We start from the raw sequence: 17,473 nt of genomic DNA on the forward strand, positions 1-17,473 counted from the left end.
CCCAAGAAGAACCCTATGCCCTTTAAAGGTCCCTCCCCCATTGTCCCTTCCCACTAGTTCCTGTCCAACACTAATCTACTTTTTGTCTCTGTGCATTTTCCTTTTCTGGATGTTTCATATAAATAGAATCATACAGTAGGTGACCTCTTTTGTCTAGCTACTTTTATTTAGCATAATGTTTCAAGGTTCGTCATTGTTGTAGCAGGTGCAACTATTTCATCCCTTTTTGTAGCCAGATAATATTCCATTGTATGGACATTACATATTTTATTTATCCATTCATCAGCTGATGGACCTTTGGGTTATTTCCACTTTTTGGCTGTTATGAATAAGGCTGTGGTGAACATCAGTGTACAAGGTTTTATGTGGACATATGTTTTTAATTTTCTTGGGTGTATACCTAGGAGTGCATGTGCTGGGTCACATAGTAACTTTATGTTTAACTTTTTGTAGAATTATCAAACTGCCTTACAAAAAGGCTGCATCATTTTACACTTTCAGCCACAGTATTGGAGGATTCCAGACTCTTCACATCCTCACCAGTGTTTATTAGTGTCTATCTGATTATAGGTATCCTAATGGGTGTGAAGTGGCATCTCATTGCAGTTTTGATTTGCATTTACCTAGTAACTAATGACATGAAACATCTTTTCATGTACTTATTGGCCATTTGCATATCTTCTTTGGGGAAATGTCTATCAGACCCTTTGCTCGTTTTTAATTGGGTTATTTGTCTTTTTATTGTTGAGTTGTATGAATTCTTTATATGTTCTAGATATAAGTCCCTTGTCAGATATATGATTTGTAAACATTTTCTCTCATTCTTTGGGCTGTCTTTTTACTTTCTTGATGTGATATCTTTTGAAGTACAAATATTTTTAATTTTGATCAAGTCCGATTTATTTGTTTCTTCTTTTGTTTATTGTGCTTTTGGTGTTATATCTAAGAGGCCATTGCCTAATCCATGGTAACAAAAATTTATGACCCTGGCTTCAACCTTCAGTATGGTGTTCAATAGAAGTGGCAAGAGCAGACAATCTTTTCTTAGGGGGAAAGCATTCAGCCTTTTACTATTAAGTATGATGCTAGCTGTGGGTTTTTAATAGATGCTTTTTATCAGATTGAGAAAGAAAGATATTTTGTAGTTTAAGCTGTTAAAGTCTGAGGTCCACTTTAAGTTAATTGTTGTATATGGAGTGAGGTAGGAGTCCATGTTCATTCCTTTGTATGTGGATATTGTTTTCCCTCCACCATTTGTTGAAAAGACTATTCTTTTCTTATTTATTTATTTATTTATTTTTGGATGTACACCATAATATATTTCAAATTCTGTGTGGATTACATCAGGTTGACCACCTGAAAGCTAATTATAGTCCATCCCCTCACCTATGAGCCTAATCACCCCTTTTGCCCTCCCCCCTCCCCAGTTCCCCTGTGGTAACCACCAATCCAATCTCCAATGCTGTGTGTTTGTTTGTCCTTGTTTTTATCTTCTACTTATGAGTGAGATCATATGGAATTTGGCTTTCTCCCTCTGACTTATTTCACTCAGCATAATACATTACCTCAAGGTCCATCCATGTTGTCACAAATGGCTGAATTTCATCATTTCTTATGGCTGAGAAGTAGTCCATCGTGTATAAATACCACATCTTTTTCCATTCGACCCTTGATGGGCACCTAGGTTGCCTCCAAGTCTTGGCTATCATGTATAATGCTGCAGTGAACATAGGCGTGCGAGTATCTTTATGCCTTTGTGTTTTCAAGTTCTTTGGATAAATACCCAGCAGTGGGATAGCTGGATCATATGGTAGATCCATCCTTAATTTTCTGAGGACACTCCATACTGCTTTCCATAGTGGTTGCACCAGTCTGCACTCCCACTAGCAGTGAACAAGTGTTCCCTTCTCTCCACATCCTCTCCAACATTTGTTTTCTCCTGTCTTTTTAATTACAGCCATTCTGACTGGAGTGAGGTGATACCTCTTTGTAGTTTTGATTTGCATTTCCCTGATAGCTAATAATGTTGAGCATCTTTTCATATGCCTGTTGGCCATCCATATATCTTATTTGGAGAAATCTCTGTTCAGATCTTTTGCCCATTTTCTAATTGGATTGCTGGTTTTTTTGTTGTTGAGCTGTATTAGTTCTTTGTATATTTTGGATATTAATCCCTTATCTGATACATGGTTTGCAAATATCTTCTCCCAATTGTTAGGTTGTCTTTTCGTTTTGTTGATGGTTTCCTTTGCTGTGCAGAAGCTTTTTAGTTTGATGTAGTCTCATTTGTTCATTTTTTCTTTTGTTTCCCTTGCCCAGTCAGACATGGGACTTGAAAATATGCTGCTCAGACTGATGTCAAAGAGCGTACTGCCTATGTTTTCTTCTAGAAGTTTCATGGTTTCAGGTCTTACATTCAAGTCTTTAATCCATTTTGAGTTGATTTTTGTGCATGGTGTAAGGGAATGGTCTACTTTCATTCTTTTGCGTGTGGCTGTCCAGTTTTCCCAACACCGTTTATTGAAGAGACTCTCCTTTCTCCATCATATGCTCTTGGCTCCCTTGTCGAATATTAGCTGTCCATAAATGTGTGGGTTTAATTCTGGGCTCTCAATTCTGTTCCATTGATCTGTGTGTCTGTTTTTGTGCCAGTAACGTGCTGTTTTGGTTACTATGGCTTTGTAGTATATTTTGAAATCAGGGAGTGTGATACCTCCAGCTTTGTTCTTTTTTCTCAGGAATCCTTTGGCTATTCTGGGTCTTTTGTTGTTCCATGTAGATTTTAGGATTCTTTGTTCTATTTCTGTGAAAAATGTTGTTGGAACCTTGATAGGGATTGCATTGAATCTATAGATTGCTTTAGGTAGTATGGATATTTTAACTATGTTAATTCTTCCAGTCCAAGAGCACGGAATATCTTTCCATTTCTTTGTGTCTTCTTCGATTTCTTTCAACAACGTTTTATAGTTTTTGGTATACAGATCTTTCACCTCTTTGGTTAAGTTTATTCCTAGGTATTTTATTATTTTTGTTGCAATTGTAAATGGGATTATATTCTTAATTTCTCTTTCTGCTACTTCGTTGTTATTGTATAGAAACGCAACTGATTTTTGTACATTGATTTTGTATCCCGCGACTTGACTGTAATCCTTTATTGTTTCTAAAAGTTTTTTAGTGGAATCTTTAGGGTTTTCTAGATATAAAATCATGTTGTCTGCAAAGAGTGACAGTTTCACTTCTTTTTTTCCAATGCAGATCCCTTTTATTTCTTTTTCTTGCCTAATTGCTCTTGCTAGGACTTCCAAAACTACATTAAATATGAGTGGTGACAGTGGGCATCCTTGTCTGGTTCCTGTTCTTAGAGGGATAGCTTTCAGTTTTTCTCCATTGAGAATGATATTTGCTGTGGGTTTGTCATATATGGCCTTTATTAGGTTGAGGTATTTTCCTTCTATACACATTTTATTTAGAGTTTTTATCATAAATGGATGCTGTATCTTGTCAAATGCTTTCTCTGCATCTATTGAGATGATCATGTGATTTTTATTCTTCGTTTTGTTAATGTGGTGTATCACGTTGATAGATTTGCAGATGTTGAACCATCCCTGCATCCCTGGAATGAAACCCACTTGATCATGATGTATGATCTTTTTAATGTATTATTGTATTCAATTTGCTAGTATTTTGTTGAGGATTTTTGCATTGATGTTCATCAGTGATATTGGACTGAGAGCTGGTTCTTTGAAAAGATAAACAAAATTGACAAACCCTTAGCTAGACTCACCAAGAAAAAAAGAGAGAAGGCTCAAATAAATAAAATCAGAAATGAAAGAGAAGAGATTACAACGGACACCTCAGAAATACAAAAGATAATAAGAGAATACTGTGAAAAGCTATACACCAACAAATTGGATAATCTAGAAGAAATGGATAAATTCTTAGAAACATACAACCTTCCAAAACTGGACCAAGAAGAAGTAGAAAATTTGAATAGACCAATCACCAGTAAGGAGATCGAAACAGCAATCAGAAACTTCCCAAAAAATAAAAGTCCAGGACCAGATGGCTTCCCTGGTGAATTCTACCAAACATTCTAAGAAGACTTAATACCTATCCTCAAACTCTTCCAAAAATTTGAAGAGGAGGAGAGGCTTCCTAACTCATTCTATGAAGCCAACATTATCCTGATACCAAAACCAGAAAAGGACAACACACAAAAAAGAATATTCTTCATCCCACAACTAGAATGACCTGCAACTGAGATATACAACTATGTACAGGGGTGGTTTGGGGAGATAAAGCAGAAAAGAAAAAAAGAATATTCTTTTCTTTTTGAATTGTCTTGACACTCTTGTTGAAAATCAATTGACCATAAATAATAAGGGTTTTTTTCTGGACTCTTAATTCTGTTCCATTAGTTTAAATGTTTATCCTTATGCCAGTATCACCTTATTGATTACTGTAGCTTTGTAATAGGTTTGAAACTGGTAAGTGTGAGTCCTTCAACTTTTTCTTTTTCAATATTGTTTTGGCTATTTAGGGTCACTTGCAATTTCATATAAATTTTGGGATTCCTAGTCAGTTTCTCCATATAATGCAGCCAGGATTTTAATAGAGATTGTGTTGAATCTATAAATCAACCTGGAGTATACTGTCATCACAGCAATATTAAGGCTTCCAATCCATAAACATGGGATGCTGTTCCATTTATTTATGTCTTTCTTAATTTCTTTCAGTGATGTTTTTGTTTTTAGTGTACAAATCTTCCACTTCCTTTGTGAAATTTATTCCTGATTATTTTGTTGTTTTTGATGCTATTGTAAATGGAATTGTTTTCTTAGTTTAATTTTTGAATTTTTCATTGCTAGTGTATAAAAATAAAATTGAGTTTATATATTAATCTTACATCCTGCAACCTAGTTGAACTCATTTATTAGTTCTAATAGTTTTTGTAGTTTCTTTAGGATTTTCTACGTAAGACATCAAGTCATCTGCAAATAGAGATTATTTTACTTCTTCCTTTTCAATCTGGATGTCTTTTCTTTCACTATCTACACTAATGACCCTGACTTGAACCTTCAGTACAATGTTCAATAGAAGTGGCGGACAATCTCTTATAGGGGGAAAACATTCAGCCTTCCACTATTAAGTATGATGCTAACTGTGGGTTTTTAATGGGTGCCCTTTATCAGATAGGGAAAGAAAGATCTCTTCTGTTCCTAGTTTGTTGAGTTTTTTTGGTCATGAAAGAGTGTTGTTTCTGTCAAATGATTTTTCTGTGTCTATTACAATGATTATTTGTTTTTTGTCCTTTATTAATATGGTGTATTACATGGATTGATTTTCATATGTTAGAGTAGCTCTGCCTTCCTAGAATAAACCCTACTTTGTCATGGTGCACAATTCTTTTTATATGTAGCTGGATTTAGTTTGCTAGTATTTTGTTGAGGATTTTTGCACCTATATTCATAATAGATATTGGTCTATAGTTTTTCTTGTTGTGTCTTTATTTTATTTTTGTATCAGTGTAATACTAGTCTCATATAATGAGTTGGAAAGTGTTCCTCCTCTTCTATTTTTTAAGAGTTAGTGAAAAATTGTATTAATTCTTTTTTAAATATTTGGTAGATTTCATCCATAAATTTGTGGGCTTTTCTTTGTGGGACGCTTTTTGATGAATAACTCAATCTCTTTACTGGTTATAGAACTATTTAAGTTTTCTATTTCTTCTTGTGTCCATTTTGGTATGTTGTGTCTTCCCAGGAATGTGTTACTTTTATCCAAGTTATCTATTTTATGGGGACACATTTGTTTATATTATTTCCTTAATCAGTTTATTTCTTCTGTAAGACCAGTTGTGGTGGATGTTTTTCCTTTCTGATTTTAGTAATAAGAGTTTCTTGGTCAGTCTTGCTAAAGGTTAGCTAATTTTGTTGATCTTTTCACAGAACCAATTTTTTGGTGTCTTAATTTTCTTTATCGTTTTTCTATTCTCTATTTCATTTATCATCATTCTAATCTTCTTTATTTCCTTCCTTCTTCTTGTTTAGGTTTTATATTGTGCTGCATACTGAACTTTTTATAGTTTGTTAATGTGTAAGGTTGGGATATTTATTTGAGATGTTTTTTCTTCTTTTTTGTTTCTTCTTTTTTAATATAGATGTGTAGAGCTATAGATTTCCCTGTAAACGCTATTCTAGCTGCAACACAATTTTTTGGTGTCTTGTGTTTTAATTTTTCATTTGAGTATTTTCTAACATCACTTTTGATTTCTTTCTTTGACCCATTGGTTATTTAGGAGTGTGTTGTTTAATTTCTACATATTTGTGAATTTACCCAATTTCTTCCTATTATTGAATTTTAATTTCATTCCATTATTGTCAGAGAACATACTTAGCATGATTTCAAATCTATAAAAGGACCGAATAGAAATTCTAGGGTTGGAAACTATAGTAACTGAAATTAAAAGTTCACGAGAGGAGCCCAATAGCAGGTGTGAAATGATCAAAGAAAGAATCAGCAAGCTTGAAGATAGGTCAGTTGAGACTATGTAGTTTGAAGAAAAGAAAGAAAAAAAGAATGAAAGAACAATGATTAACCCTCTCAGAGACCTGTGAGACACCATCAGCTGTACCGATATACACAGACCAACTGAGCCTGATTTTCACTTGGAAGTAATTAACAGGCAGTGAGTAGCAACTGTAGAAAATGTGGGCTTCCTTTCACTACTGTTCCTACAACTCCCTGTTGTTTTATATCAGGCAGTCTTCACTAATTTTATGTTACCTTCCTAGCTCCCCTGGGGACTGTGTTTTTAACCTCTGAAATAGAGCATCAGAGATAAAAGGAAGAGCATTTTAGGAAAGGAAAAAGCAGGAACAAAGAATAAGAGGTAAGGCAATGCACGGCTTGATGGGGGAGAGTGAAGATGTGTTTGGCTGAGGAGGAGCTCTCTGTGGGAAGGCAAGAGTGAATACACCTGGAAAGAATAATTGGCGCTAGACTGTGGAGAATACACATAGTAAAGCTTTTACATGCTGTTTTGTAGCTCTTGTGTTTCAGAGAACAGGAACACCGAGTATCTTGTTTGATCTCCATAGATACTCTATAAATGGGGATTATAGTTATTATTCTACAGATGTGGAAATTAAAGCTGAGAGTTGCATAGGCTGTCAATAGTTAATGGCGAAACTGGAACGAGAATCCAGATCTCTAAGCTCTGCCCTACTGCTAATAAACAGACAAACAAGCCATCACAAACAAGCCAGACATGAGCCAGAGCTTCATTTCTCTTGTTCTCTGCTCTATTCTTGGCACCTAGAACAATACCTACCATTTGGGTTAAAGAAATGACTAAATCTTGCCAACCACAATCGGCTTACTTTATGGTCAATTATCATTTTGGCTCCCACAGGGGCTCAGTTCACAAATAGCTCTTGGAAGACAGGAAGGCTTAACCAAGAGCAGCTGTTTGACTTCGGGTTCCTAGCTCCTTGCTGAATTGACTCTTTCATTGGGATTTTCTGTTTCAGAAGGCACCAGGGATTGAGCTCGTCACAGCACTCCTTATAATGAGGAAACCTGGCTGCCTTGTGAGTTGGTGGTGAATAGGCTGGGGGTTGGGTAGGGATTGAGGGCCATGGTGAAGTCAGTTGTCACTTGAAAAACATACTCTGTTTCCAAGTCACTCCCAGTAGCACTACAAGGCATGACCACTATTTGCTTAGGAAGGAAAATTTGTCCCAAACTTTATATCCTCTGAGGAGGCATTCTTGGGGCCTTATGTCAATGGATCAGTTCCTCATAGAGTGTTTGTGAATGATTTGATTTTGATTGTGGCATTACAAAAGATAGCAGAATTTTAAAAAGCCCAAACACAGAAGTTATATTTTTTCACTTATGAATTAATGGACATCTAAACTAGATTTAGATTGGTTTATTATAGAGAGAACCAGACATGGAATCCAGAGGCCCAATTCTCATATATGTTCCAAGTGGTAACTCTTAGCCAGTCTCATAGTATCTTTGAGTCTCAGAATCGTTCCCTATGAAAACAGGGATGGGTAAGTCCTAGAAACCTTCCAGGCTTATGGTTCATTTACTTGAACTTTGAAAAGTTGTCTGAGAAGTTTCAAGTTCTGTGATTGATTTTGTTGTTATTGTTGTTCCTAATTCTAGTTGAAAGGAGTGAGGGCTTAGTTACATCTATGACATACTTTTACAGTGATCTCAAATGGTTCCAACCAAATTAAATATTTGCTCTAGCAATATTTCGTATTTACATAGCATGTGTAATTTTTAAAAAATAATATAGATTATTTAATTTGTTTTACTTTTCCACAATAAAGTAAGGAGACCAGATAGGTGGTTGGAGTTAAGGAAATTATTCTCATTTTAGACATGAGGAAATAACCTCAAATAATTTCGGTGATTTAACTAAAATAATGTGACAAACTAATGGAAGATGTGGCGCCAAATACTGGGTCATCTAATGCATGGCCCAGAGCTTTTAAAATTATTATTAAGTAACTACTTATGTATAAATTATTATGCTAGACACTGGCTATGTCTTTAAAATAATACATGTCCCAGCTTTGCAGGAGCTTCCAATATGGTAAGTCTATGTTCAGATAATTTGGGTAAATTGTGTGGGAATTGAAGTAGTGATGTGAGTTAAGGGAACACAGAACAGGGAGGAGGGCAGCGCAACTCAGGGGGTTCTTGAAGGGCTCATGCAGTAGATGACATCTAACTTTGGTCTTAAAATATGGATGAGTTAGCCAGGCATAGAATGGAGAAAGGGCTCTCCCACCAGAAAGAACAACATGAGCAAAGGTACAAAAATGGACAACAACCATGTTCTACTCCAGGAAGGATAAGCATAGATTGGGGAGCACGGATTGGAGTGAAATGAAGCTAGAATGATAGCTGGGGTCAGATAATTGAAGACTGTATTTGCCTTGCTAAGGAGCTTGGACTTTGGCTGAAGGATGTGGTGGAAAGCTATTGAAGGATATGGAGGTATGACTTGGTCCCATTGCAGATGGGCCACTCTTGTGGCTACATGGGGGTTATGAGATGGGGACAAGATGGGAGGCAGGGAAATCAGTTTGGAGACCTTGGCATGGGATGGGAACTTCTCAGGTGTCTTCTATGGAGCTTTCACAATAACAAAGCAAAAGCAGGCAGGTGAGTAGAAATTCTAACATAAGTGATTATCTTTCAAGAGGAAAGTAGGCCCTTTGGGCTTAGTCCTTGGTTCCTTAAAATGTGCACACCAATTCTCTTAGAGTTGTGAGTGATGACTAGATTTCCTATTGGAGTAAACTAAAAATATGCTGTAAACAAGATAAAGCTAATATGGCTACTAATACAGAAAATTGACTACTGCAGTCTGGGCAGGGAGCTAAGCCCTGTAAATTCATATATTATTCAGTATTCCCAAGAGCTTTGTAAAATATGTATACTTGTCACAGATGGGGAAATTGAAGCACAGAGCAAATAAGTTACTTGCTAAAGGTCACAGAGCTCGTGTGTGATCAAACTAGAATTCCAATCCAGATTGGGCTGTTTCCTCAAATGTACCTCTTAATTGCTACAGGGTCTTAAGCAATAATAATCAAACTGGAAAGAATGGAGGGCACAGAATATCAACAGGAGAGGAAGAAGTGTTGTACCTAAAGGGACGTGTGTTCCATGAATGCGCTTCAGTGGCGGCTGTAAAACCCAATGGCTCACTGGTTTCAAAGATGCCAATGTCCTCACCATGGAATAAGTGAAGACCTGGCCGTAGTTACTCTCTGAGCCCTGTTGAAATAGTGCAAAACCATTTTCGCAGGCTTGGATAACAGGCCAGTTCATGGGGTTAGAATTTCTCTAACTGCCCACTGTTCTGGTTCCCATTTTAGGTTTCTTATATAGATTCCATGTTCTGAGTCCTACTGACTTCTCTCTTATTATTTAAAACTCAGATTTTGGGAAACTTTCCCAAACGCTTGGCTATAGCTCATTTTTTTGTGACTATTGCTTTTGCTATGGGCTAAAAAATAATCTACTTGATTCCTTGCTCCTTCTGGATTACTTTCTATCATCTTTCTTTATCCTCTGGCTTTGAAATGAGGGAAGGCAGGGAAAAGGGTATTTTGAAGATGAAAAAATGTGCTATATCGTGATTCAGAACGTTATCCAACCAAATGTAAACATTATTATCTATAAAACCCCAGAACAACCTAGAGTGTTGTCACTTTTCAATAGAACTTACTACGTGAACTCCCTGAGGGCAGGTGGTATGTCTGTCTTGCTCACTGCTGTGTGCCCAGTGCATGGAATTATGTCTGACACAGGGAGGACACCCAAGAAACATCGGTTGGTTGAACAACTAAATAAATAATAATATTTATTTAATTTTCAAACAAATAATTTTCAAACAATCTGTTCCTCCTTGCGTTGAGATCATAGTTGACTCTATGAGTTTTCAGAAACACATCAAGTACCTGTGATGCTTAGGTAGAAGGGATGTCAGTGAAGGGACATAGAGGTGACTTCAAATAGTGGAAAGTCTGCCTTAAAAGAGAGAGTTGCTTGGTTTAGTGATGTTCCAAAGTTGGTGCAGAGAACAATTGGTGCAAATTATAAATAGGTAGGTTTCAGTTCTTTAAAAGAAATATTCTGACAGCTAGAGCAGAACAACCATAGACTCATCTGCCTTAGGATCTTGTGAGGATCATGTTAACAGATCAAATTAGAAGAGGACCGACAAGTGACCCTTGGGTTTGGCAACATGGAGCTCACCAATCATTTTGAAAAGTGGTTTTAATAGAGCAAAAGCTTAATGAGACTGAGTGTAAGAAAGAATGAGAGGAGAAAAATTGGGTACTGTTTAGGAGTTTGCTGTGAAGGGGAACAGAGACATATGGGATAGCTAGAGGGGAAGGGTGGGTTTGAGGGAGAGAGTTCTTTTAGTTTTGAAGGAAGAATAACATGATTGTATACTGGAGGGAATAATCCATCAGAGAGGAAAATTCGATGACAGAAGAGAGAGAGCGTTGCATTGCTGGAGTGATGCCCTTGGGTAGGTGAGAGAGATGACCTGCTGCACAAGGTGAGGGCTTGGCCTTAGCCTGGGGCGTGCACGGCTCGTCCTTAGTGATGGGGAAGGCAGATGTCCATCACTGAGTACAGATACTCATGGTTGGATGGATGCAGAGTGGCAGATGGTTCTCTATGAAACTTATTGTATGTTATATTGGCTTACATGTTCTGCTCTCTCATCAGGTTTTATAGTCTCCTTTGGGACAATGGCTTAGACTTATTCAACCCTGTTTTTTTCTGTCAGGTTTTAGCTACTTCGCCCTGAGTAGGCACATTTAAATGGATAAATGAATGACTAAAAGATACACCTGCGTTTTCCAAATATTAGTGTAATACTGGAAGTATCCAGGAAATAGAGCTGGTGATGGGGAGTTAAAACCTAATGACAGCAGTATTTAATGAAAAGAAGGAATGTGATGCAGCTATGAAAAGACTGTGAAGTAAGCATTAACAAGGTGGGTGGAGCACAGATTTTATGGAATCAGTCAGCAAGTTTTATTAAGAGCCTCCCAGGACCCAGCCCTCTATTCTTTACTGTTGGGACTTGAAGAGAAGAAGGATGTGGGATGGCTCTTGAAGACCTTATAACCTGGTCGTTGAATCCAGACCTTATACAGCTAGGTGAAAAATCATATGGCCGTGACTCTAAGCCTTCTAGCATGTTAGTTAACAGTGTAGGCTCTGAAGTAAAAAAAAAAAAAAAAAATGCCTGGATGTGAATCCAGGCTCTGCCAAGTGGTCTTTGGATAACCTTGGGCAAGTTGTTTTCTCAGTACCTCGTTTATTCATCTTTAAAATTATGAAAATAGTTGTCCCACATTGTAGGCTGTTATCAGGATTAAATGAGTTAATATATGTGAAACACTAAGAAGCGTTTGACGCATAGACATAGCCCCTACGTGTTGAGCACTATCATATTCAGAAGAAAGTGTGAGAGTATGCGCTAGGCAGATAGGATAGAGAAGGCACACTATAGGGTAGCTGCTCATATCTAGATAATTCCTCCCAGCAGCTATGTTCTCCTTACCTCATGACCCCTACCTGTGTTGAACTGAAGAGAGGGACTTGTTGAGCAAAGCTGGAACAATCAAACTCTCCCACTTAGGCATTTGACATTAAAAAGAGAGACACAGGAATTGAGATTAGAAGGAGCAGAGTCGCATTAGTGGCATCAGCTTGGCAAAAAGACCCACAAAGTCCTTTTCCCTGAAGTCTTTGTAGTTCTCTTGGCTGTTTTTTCTGAAGTTCAAGTGTTTAATTTCTCATTTGAATTGTGACTACTCCATTATCTTTCCAATAAATCCTCATTTCAACCAAAGAGCAAAAGTTGCTGCCTATAGCTTACAAACACATACATTTTTGGATATGTAAATAGACTCCAGGCTCAATGGAGCTGCTTCAGGGAAGATCTTATGTCATAGAGCTTTCAGCTATTAAACAGGTCATTAATTCATCTATTTACTAAGCTGACATTTAGTGAGCACGTTCTGTTTTAGTGTTGCTAAGTCTTACGATTACACGGATAATTCAGACACAATCCTACCTTCAAGGAGCTTGAGTCTTGTAGCCAAGAGATTTATGTGCCAGATTCAGAAGAGAAAGGGATTAGGTTCATTTGAGGAGTTTAGGTGAAGTGACTGGGTGAAGGGTGATACCATCAAGTATTGTTGGATTTGGACAAGAAGTGGGGTCTTCAGAGAAGTAACCCAGTCCCCTTCGAGTGAGGGCTTGAACTTCTACCTTTATGCCTCTCTGATTAAGTACCTCCAAATGATTCCCTTCAAAACAAAAACTTTGGAAATGGAAATCTTTGGGGCTGGTGGAAATCTCATTAGAAACATGCGCTATTCTATTTATTTGTTAAAGGAAGATAACATATGCCTCTCCTAATTTTGTTTGTTCAATTTTAAAGTTTTAGCATGGTATAGTATTTTCAAGTGTAAAGAATTTTCGCATTCTGTCCACTCATTTATTTTTTTTAATTTTGAAATACTTTTATGTTAGTTGATCTTTTCAATTTTATTTCTCATTATTCTATAAACACTATACTCCAGCCATCATGGTAGCAACCCTTACATACTTCATATTTTCCTCCCTCTGTGCCTTTGTTCTCACTCTTCTTCTCCCCATCTCCTGAAGTAATTCCTTTTCATGATTTCACGCATAAATCATTCTTACCTTTCTAAGTTCAACTGAAATGTTGGTCACTCTGTGAAAAATTTTATCCCTCTTTCAACTGGTTATTTTTCTTTAAAATTCCCAAACATGTTATCTGTAATCCTTTTTATAGATTGTGTTACTTGATACCTCATGTTGTAGTTATTATCTTCAAAAGTTATCTGCCTTTCTAAAGCTGATTGAGGGCATTCAAACAGAATATTCTAGAGGCTCAGTCTCATCTCTCCCTTGGTAGCTGCTGCTCAAGGAGCCTTCAGATATCTTCCAGTTTCCAAGATTAAAAAAAAAAATGAATATTCTTGTAAGTTCTGATACGTGAAATGTAGATTTTCTGGTTGGCTTGATTGGTAGAAGAGAAAGAGATGAATTTCAGAGAAGGAATCAGTTAACATAAGCCTTGGACAGAGACAGTAGGAAGGAAGGAGGAAAGAGAACAAAACAGATAAGTTGAGATAATCAGGCAAAGACACCTCCATGACTAAGCCAACATGAGGAAAGAAGGATAAGGAAGAGGAGCAGGCTGGGCTCCAAAGGTCATGACCCAAGTAGAAAATGGGTAATAGGTTGGGTTCCCCAGGAAACAGTCTGATAGGGATATTAGCATGCAGATGCTTTCTTACAGGGTGTTTTTGGAATCAGTATATGTGGAAGGGAAGGGAAGGAAATAGGATTGGGAAGTGGGAGATGTCATGCTGCAATGAAGTCTCAATAGAATCCTCAGCTGACCTGGTAGGGAATCCTGAAGATGAGATGAATTTTCAGAGTTGCTCTGAGTTAGGGCAAGAAGGATAAGCCTTTGTGCCCAAGCATTAAGCAGTCATGGGTGTAGGCTGCCCCAGGCAAGGAGCATGCCTTCTGGCAAGGAGATCCCTTTCATCAGAGGTACTCACAAAAGGTATTGACAGACAAGGGCTGTCTGCCAGCAGCACTTCCAGCAGCTGGAGTAATAAGTCTTTAACTGTGGAAGGGGATCTGGGCAAGACATCATCATGTCCAGCAAAAGGTGTTTGGGTGCCTAGGGGCCATGTGGGTGAACTGGAAGACAAAGTGATGAGGTTATAAAATTAGTTTTCAGCTTCTGAACCTTGGGCCTAAGTATCCTCAATAGGGCTTAGTTTCCATCAGTCAAAACACTGGTGATCAAGATTATCATATCAGTAGTGACCTCTATTCAATTATGAAAATGCAGCATTACTCATTGGCCTATTTCTGATGGGAACAATGCCAAACAACCCAGCATTATGTGCACAGTGCCTTGAACACAGTAGATTATTCAGCAAATGACTGTTGAATGAATGAAAGGCCAGCTAACCCCACTGAATTACTAGAGAGCTGAATATTCTGTTATATTTTGTGAATCACTCCTCATTGCCTTTGAAGACCCTTGCACTGTCTTCCCCATTTCAATCTTGGTTTATACCATCTTCATGGTCTCATGCTTGAGTTAATTTTTTTTTTTTTTTTAGATTTGGATGTTACCTCTTCCATACATTGTGTCTCCTCTTTGGAATTGGTGGGAGCTTTGCTTCTCTGTTCGTTTTGCACCTGAGGGTTGTGTGTATGCATGTTTGATCTTCAGCACATCTTTCTCCTGGCCTGGAATGAAAGTTTCTCCATTACAACATCCCATCTTCACCACTCAGGCAAAGACAGCTCCTTGTGAATACTCAAATAAAAGTGCGTATGTTATAAAACCAGTATTATCCCAATAAAATTACTTGGGAAAAAAAAGAAAAGAAAAATATTCTGAAAAATGAGGTATTAAAAGGGCAAAAACAGTGAAAAAAAAAGTGCATAATAAGGAGAAGCTGTTTCTTAGCAATGTCCTTTGGCCAGCTGCCTGGATTTTACCTATGCCTTTCCTCCTTGAGTCTAAGATTTGGGTGGTCTAGGGCTTGTTTCCTGGCTTTGGTAAAATCTAGACAGAATGGAAAAGTTGTGGGTTCAAAAGATGATGAACTAATTTGAGGATCAAAACAGACAGTCCTAGGGAGTCATACTTTGAAGAAGAGTAAAAGGGGATAGACTACAAATTAATTAACGTTCTCTAATCCTAAATTTTCTCATCTATAGAGATAGTATCTAATTCATATGTATTATTAGGATTAAATATAATATATGTACAAAACACTTAGTGTAGTAGCTGGTGCATAGTCTTCAATAAATTGGAATTTTATTGTTTAATATTAACAATTACTATTTCAATTAAAGAATGTAGGATAGAGTAATGTGCTAAATAGAATAGTAATCTCTTTAGAAGCAGTGAAAGATATGAAAAAAAGATGGCAACCAGTGATAGTAATGACAAAGTGGGCTTCAAATCCTCAGAGAACAGATATTTGTAATAGACTTATAAAACAAAGAGATAGGACACTGGACTGGGACTCAGGATAACTGACATTCAGGCAAGCATCTTCCCACAGAGATTTTGGGCAAACATTTCAACTTACTGAGGATCCATAGAAGAATCATATTTAAAATATTATGGAGGGGCTGGCCCCGTGGCCGAGTGGTTAAGTTCGCGCACTCCACTTCGGCCGCCCAGGGTTTTGCCGGTTCGGATCCTGAGCTCAGACATGACACCGCTCGTTAGGCCACTTTGAGGCGGCGTCCCACATACCACAACTGGAAGGACCCACAACTAAAATTTACAACTATGTACTTGGGGGATTTGGGGAGAAAAAGCAGAAAAAAATTTAAAAAATTAAATATTATGGAATATTTATTGCTCTTCACATATTTACAGTTCGCAAACATAATTCTCTGTATTTCTCAGTTTCCCTCATAGTTCAGTTCTGAATAGTTCTAAGCAATAAGCTGTGATCAGAAGTAATTGTGTGCTTAAGAACAGATGTGAGGTCTTCAAATTCTTTCTTCATTTGTTACAGTGATTATGGAGGGTGTGGGTTGAGATGAAGGAGCCACAAGATGGAACCAGATTTAAATACCTGAGTTACAACAAGGAAAAGAGTTGCCTCAGGGAGATACTGAACTTTCACTGTGAGCAATCTATTATGAGAACAGTAAACACACGATTATGTGTTAAGCCATTGAGATTGTGTTTGTTTGTTAATGGAAGGCAATATAGCCTATGCTGACTAACATAAATGTCGTGGGATTAACTGACATCTAAGATTTCTTCCAGCTCTAATCACTCTCATTCCAACCATTAGGATGAGTGGAGAATGTGAACACACTGTGCACAAACATACCTCTATCCTGTGTGTTGCCGCTGTGGAACTTAGGAATAGAATACACAGTGCATGTGTATTCTATTAGCATGAATAAATATTTCTATTACTGCTTTTAACTACTTTGTATCCCAAATACTCTAACTCGAAATAAGACTAATAAACAACAGCCAGTGTACTCATTTTTCAAAAAATACTAAGTAAAAGAGAAAGGAAAGTGGAAGAAAATTATTAAATTAGGATTCAGTAAGGCAAAGGAGGTGGAATGATTTAATGACATTCTTTTTAACTTTTTATTGAGATTTTGATAGTTTACGATCTTGAGAAATTTCATTTGTACATTATTGTTTGTCAGTGATTTAATGACATTCTTAAAATTGATAGAAATAATTCTAGAGTTTAGCAGCTAGGTTAAAAAATAAGTAGCTATGTATGGCTCTATACAGTAAGAGTGTTGTGTCTAAAACACAGATCATGTACAAATACTAGGGAGCTTCAACTGATGGCAAAGTCAATCTGAATCAACAGTGTACATTTTGCCAAGAACAGCCACAATGCACACACACACACACACACAGATACACATATGCTCAACTTCTACATCTATGCAAATTTTAACTGTATTAATAATATTAGAGCTAACTGGCTCTCAGCTTGAGTTTGAAGTAAAATATCTCTTATGATCTGGATAAATTTAGAAAAGTTATTTAGTATCTCTAAGCCTCAATTCCTAAATTGTACAAAGGAGATAACAGTGGAAGAGTAGTACCTATCTCATGGGATTATTCTGAGGAATAATCGATAATGATGTATGTAAAATGTATAACATAATGCTTGGCCAAGAGGAAGTGCTAATAAATGTTACCTATCAACATAATTAAATCACCTCAAAGGAAAGAGTAGCCTTCATGTGATAGAAGACTGTTTACCTTTCTGGCTGCCAAAACCATATCTTTGGGATAATGTTAAGGTGGCTTCTGTATTGATGTGGTATTTTGGACCAAACTACTTTC

At 37.1% G+C, this 17,473-nt stretch overlaps 1 long non-coding RNA gene across 1 annotated transcript in view; it reads left to right on the forward strand.

Annotated features, from left to right (window-relative positions):
• Positions 1–16,315, forward strand: part of LOC139085125 (uncharacterized) — a 72,138-nt gene extending 55,823 nt beyond the window's left edge. The window contains exon 5 of the long non-coding RNA XR_011543188.1: positions 16,158–16,315. This is a non-coding gene — a long non-coding RNA (uncharacterized lncRNA). The remainder of the gene's footprint in view (positions 1–16,157) is intronic.
• Positions 16,316–17,473: the final 1,158 nt, after the last annotated feature.

This window comes from Equus przewalskii, chromosome 8 (assembly GCF_037783145.1).
Source record: "Equus przewalskii isolate Varuska chromosome 8, EquPr2, whole genome shotgun sequence".
Taxonomy (NCBI): Eukaryota; Metazoa; Chordata; class Mammalia; order Perissodactyla; family Equidae; genus Equus; species Equus przewalskii.